General features: G+C 33.0%; 1 non-coding gene across 1 annotated transcript; it reads left to right on the top strand.

The window, feature by feature from the left end:
- The first annotated feature begins 300 nt into the window (after positions 1-300).
- LOC123801175 (U6 spliceosomal RNA) lies at positions 301-407 on the top strand. Its single transcript, XR_006782134.2, has one exon. It is a non-coding gene; the product is annotated as a U6 spliceosomal RNA (small nuclear RNA).
- Positions 408-15266: the final 14859 nt, after the last annotated feature.

Here is a 15266-nt window from a genome sequence, read left to right as displayed (position 1 = left end):
CTCTCAGCAACTTATTAAAATATATGAATAACTCTTAAAACTCTACAATAAGAAAACAAACAATTTGATTACAGTTTGGCCAAAGAGTTTGGCAGACCCATCACCAAGTGGCAAATAAGTTCATGAAAAGATGCTCAATATCGTATGCTATCAGGAGAATGCAAATTAAAACAATAAGGTACCATTACACACTACATATATTAGAATGGTCAAAATCTGGAACAGTGTCAACACCAGTAGCTCACAAAGATATGGTGCAACAAGAACGCTCATTCATGGCTTTTAAGAATGCAAAATGGTGTGCTCGCTTCGGCGGCACATATACTAAAATTGGAACGATACAGAGAAGATTAGCATGGCCCCTGCGCAAGGATGACACGCAAATTCGTGAAGCGTTCCATATTTTTACACAACTAATGAATCATCGAACTTTACATCAAAAACCAGGGATGTACTGTATGGTGACTAACATAATATAATAAAAAATCATTATAAAAAAAAAAAGAATGCAAAATGGTACGGCCACTCTGGAAGACCCTAAGGTGCTTTTTTACAAAGCTAAACATACTTTTATCACATAATCCAGCAATTGTACTACTTGGTATTTACTCAAAGGAGTTGAAACTTAGTCCATTCAAAAACCTGCATTTTTTAAATAGCGGCTTTATTCCTATTTGGCCAAGCTTGTAAGCAAGCAAGATATTCTTCACTGGGCCAGCAGATAAACTGTAGTGCATCCAGATAATGGAATATTCTTCCGTGCTAAAAAGAAATGAGCTATCAGGCCAGAAAAAAACATAAAGGAAACTTAAATGCGTAATACTGAGTGAAAAAAGCCAATATGAAAAGATTACATTCTGTATGATTCCAACTATTATGTGACTTTCTGGAAAAGGCAGAACTATAGAGACAGTTAAAAGATCAGTGGTTGTCAGGGGTTAGGGAGAAGGGAGAAATGACTGGATGGGCCACGGAAGATTTTTGAATCAGTGAAAATGTTTTGTCATAATGATGAATGCATTTTATACATTTGTCCAAACTCGAGAAATGTGCAATACCAAAGTGAACCATTATTTAAACTATGGACTTTTGGTGATAATTATGGGACAATGTAGGTTTATCAGTTGTAACGAATGTACTATTCCAGTGGTGGATGCAGAAAATGGGGGAGAGAATGTATGTGTGGGAGTATATGAGACATTTTTGTACTTTCCCTTCAATTTTGTTGTGAACCTAAAAGTTCTCTAATAAAATAGGTGTTATTTTAAAAAGTATACTAATTAAAAAATTCATTTCATTTCATTACTCATTTCTGAAATATCTTTACTAAATATTCAGTCATTTTTGTACTTACATAATTACGATAAGGGTCTTCAGGGCAAGACAGTTTAAATTGCTTTCAATTTATTAAGGCCAATTAATGAACATAGAAGGAAAGCAATTAATCATAATTAGGCTATTAGCAATTGTGACAAACAGTACAATTTACCTCAAATTATCAAGTAAAGGATAAAAAGAGAGAAGGGGGGAAAGAAAATAATCTAGGACTAATTAATGACAATCAGGATGACTTCTGTTAGTACAGTGATATATTAGCTAGGATATAATTTTATTACATAATAGAGAACAAAATTTGTAGCTTAAACAGAATTGAGTTTATTTTCTCCAATGTAATATCCTGGATTTAACCCATGATAGGCCTTTTAAGGTGTTAAGAGATGTCCAGAGAGAAATGTGATCTAACACTCTGCCTCCTCCTGTCTTGGTTTTAGTGTGATGTCCACATCTGCATTTTACAATTTTACAAAATGGAACTATGTTAACCATATTCAAGGAACCTGGATAAGAAGGAGAGAGAGAGAGATTTTTATTTCCTTGTTGAAAGCAGCATGGAAATTGTATACATCATTTTTAATATAAATATATCTCATGTATTATTTGAACATACTTATGTTAAAATGTTGGAAGAATATGTTTGTTGCTTATCTGAAATTCTTGCATTTTATTTGGCCACTGTACTCACATCCCATTAACCAGAATTTAGTAAAAAAATCACATAGTTTTAAGGAAAACTAAGAGGTGTAAGGTTATCCCAGATGATCTTGCAGCAAAGCTAAAATGCAGGGGTTCTATGATTATAGATATTGAAAACACAAGTATAATTTTTCAAAGTGATATCCCCTAGGACTGATAATGGCCATTTGTAAATTCAGTTTTTCTGTAACAGACTTGAAAGAATTAGTGATAAATGAATGAATCCAGCTGGGAAAATATACCCACACTTGTTTCCAGTTTCCTATTTATAAACACCACTTGCCTCAAAATTTACAGGTTTTTAATCCCTTAACGCTATATGGGACCCAGATCTATGTCATGAAGTCCTCAAGGCTGACAGCCAATGATTTGGGGGCTATTTAAGTCTAGGGGGTTTAACAGGTTTATCTACTCTGTTATTATATTGGGCAAATGGAACACAAATGTTAGATCAGATATTTTAGTTTCTCCAAACTGAGGGCCTCAGAGGGGAGGGGGGTGGGGGAATGGGATAGACCGGTGATGGGTAGTAAGGAGGGCACATATTGCATGGTGCACAGGGTGTTATACGCAACTAATGAATCATCGAGCCTTACATCGGAAACCGGGGATGTACTGTATGGTGACTAACATAATATAATTAAAAAATCATTAAAAAAAAAAGATATTTTAGTTTCTCATCATACTTACTAAAATTTTAGTTCGTGATTCAACTTTGATAGATACTTTATGAGGAACCACAAACTCATCTACTTAAGGAGATCATAATATTAGTTTTAGCCATGCCAATATGAGGCTTAATCATAGAGAGATTAACACTCAAGTTCTTCTCCCCAAAGTCAGCCATGATAGCCCATCTCTCCCTCCTAAGGCTCAAAACTTTAGTTTTCCAATTCCGTTCTTCCTTTTGTGCCAAATTTCACTTCTGATTTTTCTTAAATTGTTGTAATTGTAATTATGACTGTTATTTTATCATTATTTTTTAAATGTATGACTTCTGGTCTACAGTAAATGTCACATTATTAAATTCATATTATTTGTTTCTGATATCAAATATTTTGTATTCCAGTTCTGTTATTTAACATATTTATTAATTCTCTTAATTAATTTTATTAATATCCACACACGCCTTTTGTATTTTTAAGAGAGAAATTTATTTTAAGACTATTGAACTGTACTAAGTTAAAGAAAAAGTCCTGGATAATACCAAAATATTTTTTTCTTCTTATTAAGATTATTCTATTGATTACCACTCCAGGTATAGGTCATTTAATTATTTGTTAGCCAGCCCTGTCTTTTCCATCTATCAAATCACTTAAAACATACAATTTATGTATTCATTGTTAAATTTCTTGAGAAGTAACACTTATTTAAAATGACAGAATTGAGGGGCACTTGGGTGGCTCAGTTGGTTAAGCATCTGCCTTCCGCTCAGATCATGATCCTTGGTTCCTGGGATGGAGTCCCTTATCAGGCTCCCTGCTCAGGGGCAGCCCGCTTCTCCCTTTCCCTTTGCCCCTCCCCCTGCTTGTGTGCTCTCTTTTGCTCTTGCACTCTCTCTCAAATAAATCAAAATCTTAAAAAATAAAAAAAATGACAGAATTGGCAACCCTACATTTTCTCACTTTTTATAACAGGGAAATGTATAACATGCTCAATGTGGCACATTTTCTATCTATAAAAATAATTTGTTTTCTATGATAAATATTGCGAGTTAAAACAAGAAGTGTGGTTTCTGTGCTTTCTTTATCTGCCAAAGCTTAATCAAGATTGAAGTCTACATTTAGATTTGACCCCCAAAATTCTTCTTCCCCGAAGTCCTAGATTATCAAATAAAAAAGTATTTTGCCAAGATAACCATAGGAAGGACATTAGAAACACCATTTTGAGGCAGGTAGCAATGAATTTATGTTTTTGACAATGTCAGTCTTCAAGTACATTTGTAATATTTGATTTTGCTATATTTTTCATGTTCGTTAAGACAAATGGGACTGATATGGAAAGAAAATGTTATAGGCTTACATAAAGAATTAAATCATATAACCACAATATTGAGAGTACTAATACAAATTTTATGTCAAGATTTATGTATCTCATCAAGGAAACTTCCCTTTGTCTTTAATAGAATTGGGGAGTTATTAAAAAACAATAAGGAAAATGTAGTCTAAATCAGGCACTAACATACATATAATATTCTTTTTCTAACAGCCAAATTCTTAAACAACACATGGTTTAATTACTTCCTTTATTGTAATTTTAAAAAGTTTATAATAAGTAAAAAATATATACCTGTTCTTAAGATTAACTCTCTCTCTCTAAATATATATATACATGTAACCCACATATATGTATCTTTCAATCTAACCTGATTTTGTTAAAGTGATACCAATACTGAAATTTAGACTGAGCAGATTTTTCATTTCAAGTTCATCATGAGCAATTCTTCATTTTCTGTATTCATTTAATATCTTTTATAGAATCATGTATTGAATATGAGTTTGAGTACTGGCCTCAAGCATCTTGTTGAAATACAGTTCTTTAATCATATACTAAGAGCATTTGTATTATTATATTGTGTATTTCCAAGAAATGTCATTTCTAACATCAGGGAAACATTATGTAACCAAAGAGGGATTTCAGCCAATGCAGAGATGAAATATAACATCATAGAAAAAATTACTAGTAGTAAATATAGGATATCTTACATAGATAAATATGACCTAACTTGTATTTGGGGAATACAACTATTGAGAGCAAACCTTTAAAAGTTATATTACTTTTCTTATATTTTATTTATTAGAAACAAGTCACTATGCCTAGGCCACAGGGAGGAGAGGAAAAGAGAGATTATGAAGTGGCAACACACTTCTCAAAGTGAGGAATAGGTTTGTTATCTGCATGGTGTTGATGATTTCACACATGTCAAGGTCAAAACCTATTAAACTTTACTTAACTATACTTTAAGAATTTGCCAGTTACACCTCAGTACAGCTGGTTCACCAAAAGAAAAATGGAGAGAAAAAGAGACAGACAGAGACACAGAGAAAGGGACTTCTCATTAATTCATCTTTTTCAAACCACATCCCCTGTGATATTGGTAAAAAAGCCTGTCCTGGCTTTTTCATCTTTAGTTCTCTTTTACTTTGCTCTTTCTGAAATATTTTGTTATTGTTACAAACTGTTACTTAACCATGTTTAAACTGCTATATTTAAAGTTTTTGTTTGTATTTCATGGTATATAACTGAGGAGAATTTGACACAATATTAAATGCAAGAAAATAATTAAGAATAGACTCATTGAGGTGGATAGGTTTATAAGGTAAGGAGACAGATATTAAAAGTAAAATTTATTAAGCATTACGTAATTTATCTATTTAAGACACTTTATTTTATATGTGAACATTTTTCCATTTTTCTTTCTTACATAACTTTACAGATGTTTTAATGCTGTTCTTACAAATGCTTTACAAATAGTTAAACCAAAACCCCTGCTTGAGGTAGCCAGGTTAATATGGATCTAATTTATTGCTGAAAAGTAGAGGAGTATAAAACTTAACATATTTTTTTGAAAACTTACACATCATTATTATAAATAACTTTAAATTGCCAGTTATTTATTCAATCCATATATTTTGTCAATTCCCTTTATATATTAATAAACTTTATAATATGGTTAGTAACCAATAAAGACTATTTCTGCCTTGACTTACAGATTTTTCTGTGAATAAGTCAATCCATTAAAAAATATAGTTTAGATGTTGGATAGAAAGCAGTGAAAAAAGATATAAGGCCTCTGCTTCCATAATACATATATTCTGGTTATAATTTTACATACCTAATATTTCATAGTTTTAAAAATATTTCATATCTTCATTTACTCTTTGAATATCAATCTATTATTTTCATTATTGACATTGAGGATACTGTAAAATATAAAAAAATATTTCTGAATTCTGCTTCTAAAAATTCAGTAAAGCTGACTTCACATAACACTGAGTAAAAGAAAAATTGAGTCAATCTAATGCACAGTTACTATAAATTTTTTTTTAAAAATTATGAAAGTAGCAAAGTCTTTTACAATTCAGATGTATTATGAGAAAATGAAAATAAAGATGACAATAATATTCTTACAAACAACGAAATTATTCCAGAAAGGTGTACCTACAACGTAGATTAAATTAAACCTATTTCATAATGGGCTAAAAGTAAAAAATGAAGTAGTATAAGTGAGAATATAATAATGCCCTAAAGATAATGCCTTAAAACATAGAGATAAATAGATGAGAATTAAAAATAAACAGTAAAAGAAATGAAACTAGAAAGTGACTAATATTAGAGGCAAATAAAATCAAACACATGAATAATAGGAGTTCCTGAAGAGAAACACTAAAGAAAGTGAAATGGAGTAAACAAAAATGAAGGAACATGCAAACCTAAAGTCTACATTTAAGAACATATTGCTAAGATAAAAAGAAGCAAATGACAAAAAAACAGACTTGTAATCATATTTTGAAAGTCCATGCTGTGTGACAAAGTATATTCACCTAGAATGATCAACACTAGACATCTTCTAGTAAAATTACTTTACTTTAAAAAAGAAAACATAATTAGTTGCACAGCTAGAGAAAAAAGAAACCTACCTTGTTTATAAGGAGAATAGTTTTTATCAGATATTTTAACAGCAATAATTTATGCCAGAATGGCATAACATTTTTAAGATATTTAAGGACAAAAGTGTGAGCCAAGTAGTTTATATCCAGCAAAACTGAATATCAAACATAATGGTCATAGACAAATGTTATCAATGTGCAAGAACTCAATAAATATTTCCTCATGTGTCATTTCTGAAGAATTTACTAGAGAATGAGTTCAGATAACCAAAATGATCAGAAAGACACCTAAATAAGGTGATGAAGACCATTAAATTTAGTTTCCTATAGAACCAAGACAGTACATTACAAAGGAGATAATCTAGTATATTATGGGCATATATTTTGCCAGGATAGCTATAATACAACTATATCAAACTGAGAGAAAGAAAGAAAAATCTGAAAAAGATCTAGAAGCAGTGATCAATCCAGTAATATTCAGCATCTTTAACACCCAGATTGTAGTCTAGAAATACCATTTCTCATTTTCAGAAACCAGAGCTTCTTGAAGAAATGGTTGATTGAGGGATACCTGGGTGGCTCAGTTGGTTAAGTGTCCGCCTTCAGCTCAGGTCATGATCCCAGGGTCTTTGGATCCAGTCCTGCATCAGGCTACTTGCTCAGTGGGGAGCCTGCTTCTCCTTCTTCTTCCCCTCCTGCCTGTGCTCTCTCTCTCTCTCTCTCTCTGACAAATGGGGGGGGGGGAGAAATGGCTGATTGAGTATGTGAGGCAGAAGATATATTATTCTGGAATATCTTTCACACCAGACTAGCATGAAATTATTAAAGACTGTGAGGGTCAAAGACAAAGGATTCAGTGTGAACAGGCTTCTACTGGCATAAGATGGAGTGATTTGAGCTTCAAAAAAGTAATTTTTTATTGCAACAAAGCCAACTAAAATTGGTTATATTCATGAGTTCCTAAAGATAAAATAGAAAATAATGTCATTTTCAGAGGACGGTAGAAAACCACTCACTATGTAGTAAATAAAGCAAACGAATCAAGTGTTTTTCCAGATTTCCCTAGGTCTGCTCCAACCCTGGATTGCTAAATAAAGGATGAGGGCAATGTCCTTATATAAAGACATTTCAAAAGATAAATGAAAAATAATGATAAAATTAGAATATCACCATTTTTGCAAGTTCCATAAAATAATAGCTTATAGGAGTTAAGCCTTAATGGCTGTGGACATCTAAACAAGAGAGACAGCCAGACATCATGTATCATTATATACTTACTGACACTGTCTATAGTCTTGCTAGAGGGGTTGAACTAGAGTGATCTATCTCTTTATATAGTTGCCAAGTTGCAGGAAATCTAGAGTGCAGAGATACATGTAGAACTGCACCAAGATTATTCATTATCAAAACCCGGAGTTTGGAAAACTGGACAGGTCAAACAAAATAGCCAAGTTTCTCCAAAGATAAATTTTAAGAAAATAGAAAAGTTAAAAGGAAAACCTATAAATTAAAAAAAGAGATAAAGTTATATTAAATTTTCTAAATGAGTAAGACTAAACTCTAATGTCAAGAGAAGCACATTTGTGTGATAATGTTATTTAAAATGCAAAGAAATGAAAACTATAAAGTGTAGATAATGGTTAGTTACTAGAGGAGGGAATGGTCTGTGATTGGCATGTCTCATAAGGAAAGGCCTCTGAAGTGGCTGCCAACGTTTTTTTTTTCCTTAACTTAGTGAGAGTTGACTTATAATACTTGATTAAGCTATATATTTAAATTGTTTGATTTTATTTCATAATAAATATATATACATATATACATATTTAAGATTTATTTATTTATGAGAGAGAGAAAGAGATAGAATGTGCATGGGGAGGGACAGAGGGAGAGGGAGAGGAGCAGACTCCGCTAAGCGTGGAGCTCTATGTGGGGCTCAATCTCAGGACCCTGAAATCATGACCTGAGCTGAAATCAAGAGTTGGATGAGTAACTGACTGAGCCACCCAGGTAGTCAGTAAAAAAAATACCTTTTTTTTAAAGTTATTTTGGAATTTAGTGCTGAAAAACATGAAAATTAATTCTATTTGATTCATTAAAAGGGATTTACACTACAAATAGAAAACTGGGGAATAATGAGAAGTACTAAAAGCAGAGTTCTGGCATAGTTGGTGAGAAAATCATATCAGGAAAATATTAACTCAGATGAAATTAATGGAAAGAGTTATATAATTTATTAGTATGCATACATTTCTAAGTTCATGTGTACATCATTGTATTTTTATATATAAAGTGGGCCACAGGAAAAATAAAGTGGGCCCCCCCCCAAAAAAAAAAGAAAACAAAGAAGAAGAACACATATTGCACCTGGAATAAGCACGTTTTTTAAATTAGCATTTCTTTTTTTTTTTTTAATATTTTTTTTTCTGACAGAGAGACAGCCAGCAAGAGAGGGAACACAGGTGTGGGGCGTGGGAAAGGAAGAAGCAGGCTCCCAGCGGAGGAGCCTGATGTGGGGCTCGATTCCAGGACTCGGGTCATGCCCTGAGCCCAAGGCAGACGCTTGACTGAGCCACCCAGGCACCCCTAATTAGCATATCTTAAACTTAAGAAAAAAAGCAACACTTCGCTAATATGATTAATGGGAATTATTTGAGTATTGACTTTTCTTAACATGCTGGAGAGGATGTGGGTAAGATAATCTTGTTTTGAATCTATTTATTTATTTATTTATTTATTTATTTATTTATTTATTTATGGATGAAAGCTAAGACTCTCAAATGCAACAGTATGGATTCCATGATGCCCATTGGGGATATTCTCCTAGTTTTCTTTTGTATGCCAATTAGTTTATGCTGAATCCATACCCCAACCAGGGGTTTATGAATTTTCAAATTATTCTCCCAGAAACCTGTACCTTCTCACTAACAGAGTTTTGAATTGTATTTTTTATTAGATTTATGGTATTTGCAATCTATTTATTTTCTCTGAAGAATATTTACATTGTCTCTACTGTTATTTCCTATTAGAACTTTGGTGATTTTTTAAGTTCAGCTTGAGCATGGAATGCCAAAGACATGTTTTTATTCAGAAAGTGTCTAAAAAGAAAGATAAATATCTAAGATAAAAATCTACATCTCACAGTTGCACCATATGTTAAGGACATTGTTAAATAATCAACATTCAACCAAATAAATTTTAAAGATCTAATTGGTTTTATTGAGTGATTCATGAATCAGACAGCATTCCATCTAGCAATACAAAAAAGCTTCAAAAAGCTGTAGAAAGGGAATAATTTTTAAAAGCAGAACTGGGGTGGGGTGCCTGGGTGGCACAGCGGTTAAGCGTCTGCCTTCGGCTCAGGGCGTGATCCCGGCGTTATGGGATCGAGTCCCACATCAGGCTCCTCCACTATGAGCCTGCTTCTTCCTCTCCCACTCCCCCTGCTTGTGTTCCCTCTCTCGCTGGCTGTGTCTATCTCTTCAAATAAATAAATAAAATGTTTAAAAAAAATAAAAATAAAAAAAAATAAAAGCAGAACTGGGAAGACACTAATGAAAAAAGGATTTTTGGGGTGAGATTACCTTTCTTTGAGAGACAAAAAACTTATTGAGGTTAACATAATCTTCCGTTTGGAATTTTAGCTTTTAAATCTTGGTGGATTTAGCCTAAGTGACTCCATTCTGGATTTATTGTTTCTTTTTAACAGAAATAAAATGAGAAATACAGTTGACAGGGAAAAACATTCCACAATACAGGCTATTTAATGGAAGACTAAGATGAATAAATTGATAAAATGGCACTACTTTGAGATGTTGAAGAAAAAATTGAGAAAGCTTGTTAAACAGTAAAGCTTTGATCCTAAGAATATCTTGTATTAAGAGTGTAAATATTGATCAGTATTAAAATAAATAAATAGGTTTCTCTTTTCTTGTTCAGATATCACCAGTAGTATAAGAAATACCAATTAGATATTTAAGAAATTATTAAAACTCAAGTAGATATCTCATTTGCATATAAATAAAAGAAGTATCACTTGCATCTAAGACATATCAGTGTGTGGGAGATTGGTCTCTTCTCATAATTTATTTCTACTGTTTATTCAATCCATTTTATTGGACCCAGATATTTCATACCTTCTAGCTTGAGCCTTTAAAGTGCAAAGACAAGAAGGACTATAGCAATTTAAATTTGTTGCTCAGACATTCTCTCATTTACCTTTATTCTGGCAGGTCTGCACTCAAGCCTAGAAATGGTGGCTTTAGATTGAAAGTTTTGTTAGCTTCCTTTAATTGAAATCTATCAGCAGGATAGATCAAACTAATAGTAATTATTTTATTAATTGAACATTTAGTCTCACTTCCAGATTTATTATTAAATATATTTTTTACAGAAATATGTGTTATAGCATCATAAAGTGGGCTATTGAATTCAAGGGATGAAATTTAATATCTCAGCGTGCCTATGGCTGATTATATAAATTCATACTAAGGAGACCATATAGTTTTTCTATTGCAGTTGTAACAAATTACCACAAATTTAGTGTTCGAAACAACACAAACTTGTTCTCTTATAGTTCTGGAGGTCAGAACTACTCCTTCTGCAGACTGTTCAGAGTGAATCATATTTTGTGTCATTTCTAGCTTCTAGAGGCCAGCTGCATTCCATGGCTTGTAGTTTTTCCTCCATCTTCAAAGCCGGCAGTGTAGTATCTTTCAGTTTCTCTTTCTTTCTGCACCTATTCTCGGACTTTCATGCTCTTGCCTCCCTCTTACAACTACCCTTATGATTACACTGGGCCCACGCAGATAATTCAGGGTAATTACCCCATTAAATATTCTTAACTTAGGTGTATAAAGTTTTGTTTTCTATGTAAGACAATATATTCATATAATATAATCCCCAGTTCTTGGGGGATAAAGATTTAGACATCTTAAAGAGGCCACTTCAATGAATGTCCCTATAAAAGTTCACTAAATACTTAAGTATTCTGGGTAGTAAAACATACCATGTCTCTAAGCTGGGAATGGTTAAGCATGGCCTATAATGATCTAGAGACTGGGTTTTTATCTATATCCAGGATGAAAGGAAACTCTGTCACTCCAGCTGAATGACCTTGAGTGAGTAACTTAGTCCTTAGCATATTCCAACTTTTTTAGCTAGAAAATACTAGTTTTCCCATTATAACTAAAATGGAGGCATATAGAAATAAATTACCTTTCCCAGGATTATGCAAGCTTTCCAGCCTCAAAACCCAATTGAGTGGAAACATGAAGCTTTGGAAAGAGGAGAAAGAAGTTAGAGTGAAGAAAGTAGATTGTCACTAATTGCATAAACTATAATACAGGTGTGTTGGGTTATAAAAGAACGTTTTCAGGAAAAATGTCAAACTTATAGAGACTTAAATAAGTGGGCTAACAGTCATATTTTATGTTCCTATAGAAAATACTTCCTACAGAAAGTACTTCAGAGAGTAGCTTAATTCAAGTTGATAGCAAGCTACATAATGAGGAAGGAATGTAAAAAGCAAAACTAAATAAAAATACTCCATCTAGATAAATTAGCTAGTAAAAATGTATTTACACACAAAAAGTATTCCATAAAACAACAACAAAAAATTGCCTAGTAATATATTAAAATGTCAAAAACCTTGTATCTTAAAAAATCCATGAAAATAAAAGTTCATATAATATAATCTTCAGCCATAATCACATTTAAAAAAATGTTTAACCCCTGTGAATATGAATTATAAAATATAATATGAAACTAAAGTTTCCTGAAAGTCCTGTTTTATAATATCAGTATTCAGATTAATGGATGTTTAATATCAAGCTTAAAACAAAAAACTGTGTGAAAGTTTAAAGCCTTTATTATTTTAGTTATGCCATATTTTATTGCAAATTAAACTGAACTTTTCAAAATACTAATTCACCTTGAATTTAAAAATTACTGGCACTATTGAAGTGACTATATTTATCTGTATCTGATCTCTTGTCCCTGAGACCAAATCTCTGTGCAGTGGGAGGAAGAATTAGTCTAATTAAGAAATGTTTGCTGATCCAATAATCAAATAGGAATTCCTGGTAAAAACTTAGTCTCTGCTTGGGTGACTGCGCTAAACATGTTTCTTCAGAGACCTATTACCTTTTCCTCTTTCTAGCCAAGGCAGAATCTAGTATGAAGTTGAATTTCAGATAATTTTGTGATGGGGAGAGTAGGGAAATGTGAAGAAGGTTGAATACTTGAATTAACATGATATTCTCTCATCCTCTCTGAAGTATGTTTTGATGTGAATTATTAGTTTGTACCACTGGGTGCTAATTGCTTACAGTTAATGATCCTAACTACTTTCAGGAGTTTCATGATTGTGGTCATTTGCTATCAGTTTCAAAGCTCCTAAATGCTAAAGCCACTTCTTTTGCAATGCCAACATCATCTGGTCCATTGACAACCTAAGATGTGAAAAGAGGTGTGTGGTCCTCAAACAATTACCAGGCTTGCAGGAAATTTTTGGTGACTTGATCAGCCTTGGCACAACAGGAGTTTCCCCATCCACTCCTGTTCTTCTCTAGCACTTCTGCCTGTGCCTCTCTATCAGTGTCCTGCACGTGCTGGGTGTGGTTGAATGCAGGGCCACTCCCAGAAGCACACATGATCTTATTAATCAATCAGAGATGCCTGATATTATGTATTATAGCAACACACTTTTAAAAAATGGACTTAATTTCTCCATAATTGCCTCTTTGGAAGTGATCTTATATTAATGATTCATTCTTTGACATAATTATGAATAAAAATACTTGATATTTTACATTTTTTATGTTTTTATTTTCCCCATTCAAAGACACATCAAAAGATCAGGAGAAGCCCATATTAACTCTGATAATGAAGACAAGGAAGTAGGCTTTGCAAATTGATAAGAACTGCTGGGAAAAAATAATACCTCTCTGCAAGTAAAAAGGAAATCAAGTAGAATGAGATAGTGAGGCTGTTTGAGCAACACTGGGATCACTGACATTGCATAAAAAGAATGGAAAGAGGAGAAACAAAGTCACTTTTGTCCACTTGGAGTCAATCTACTTACTCATAAGTTAAAATTTCAGCAAATTGCAATCTAACTTTGGTTCAAGACAATGCCCTGATTCCCTGATTCCCTGAAAAGAGCTTCTGACACACACTAGGAGACAGAGAAGAGGGCGAGAATGAAGCACTACTGAAAGAACTCATTTCCTGAAAACACACACAGATTGCTTGTTTTTCAGTGATGGGAATAATCATACAAAAATGAAGGAAACAAAAACTCAGAATCAGAAATGGCTATAGTTGGAAACCTGGGAGAGGGAGAAAGTGCAATTTACAGAAGTGTTGATGGAAAAGGGATTAAGAGAAGGATTAAAATACAAAGTACAGGTATAAATGAACAATTTTAAAATAATAATATCCATAAATAACTATAGATATAAAGCATCTATCTGTGAAGAGAAAAGTAAAACTAAATGAATACAGATGGTGACATCAACTTGCCAGCATACCTGATTCCTTACATTAATGTCAGGTGAAACATGGCAAGTGGAAGCGTGAGAAAACATTTTCAATACTGAAATATAGTTCTCTTAACAAACCATTTCATAGTTATTTTTATATTGTTAATATTGCATGGTTTGCATGTTAAATATAGACGGGGCATTGATGAATGTCTCAAAGATGAGTAAGATAAGGGCACTTGATTTGAAGGAATTTATAATGTAGTGAGATATACAAATGAATAGTGTGTTTATCTATCATTTACCTACCATAAAACAAAAAATAGGAAGATAAAAATAAAGGTGCTTAAATACATCTAAAAGGAAAAGTTTATTGTGACTCACATCTTAGCATTTACCCAACAAGGATTGCAACATACCTGACATGGAGTCAGAAATCTCTGAGAACTTGTATTAAAATTAAATTAAAACCTCCAAAATGGAACTGTCCTTAAAAATCCTGTTTTGCGAAACTGAAATCGGGTTTTTAATTTATACTTGCTAGGTTTTAATCTATCTCTTAGTAAAAAAGATAAAAATCTAATGTTATGCAACGTGCTGTCTTTTAAAAATCAAACATTTCCAGCTATTTTATCACGTTCCACATATTTTCCTTGTAACTCCTAGATTATAAGCATCCTTGAGTTGGTTAAGATATCTACCTATTTATTCTTTCTTCCTTCCCTCCCTCCCTCTTTCCCTTCCTTCCCTTCTTCCCTCTTTTGCTCGCTCCTTCCTTCCTTCCTTCCTTCCTTCCTTCCTTCCTTCCTTCCTTCCTTCCTTCTTTCCTTCCTTCCTTCCTTCCTTCCTTCCTTCCTTCCTTCCTTCCTTCCTTCTTTCCTTCCTTCCAGCTTTACCCTCTATTCCCTCTTTATTCCTTCCTCCACTCTATTTTTAAAAAAATTAATAGACTTTATATTTAAGGCTGTTTTAGGTTTACAGAAAAATGAGCAGAAAATACAGAGTTCTTGTATCCCTCCTCAATCCCTGAGCCCCCTCTCATTTCTCCTATTTTTAACTTCTTGCGTTAGTGTGGTAAATTGGTTACATTTGATAAGCCAATAATGGTACATTTACTACAGCCCATAGTTTGCATTACTAT

This window comes from Ursus americanus, chromosome 10, assembly GCF_024610735.1.
Source record: "Ursus americanus isolate L20-20 chromosome 10, mUrsAme1.1.p, whole genome shotgun sequence".
Taxonomy (NCBI): Eukaryota; Metazoa; Chordata; class Mammalia; order Carnivora; family Ursidae; genus Ursus; species Ursus americanus.
Note: the sequence above shows the minus strand (reverse complement) of the source record. Positions and strands in the feature narration are given on the sequence as shown.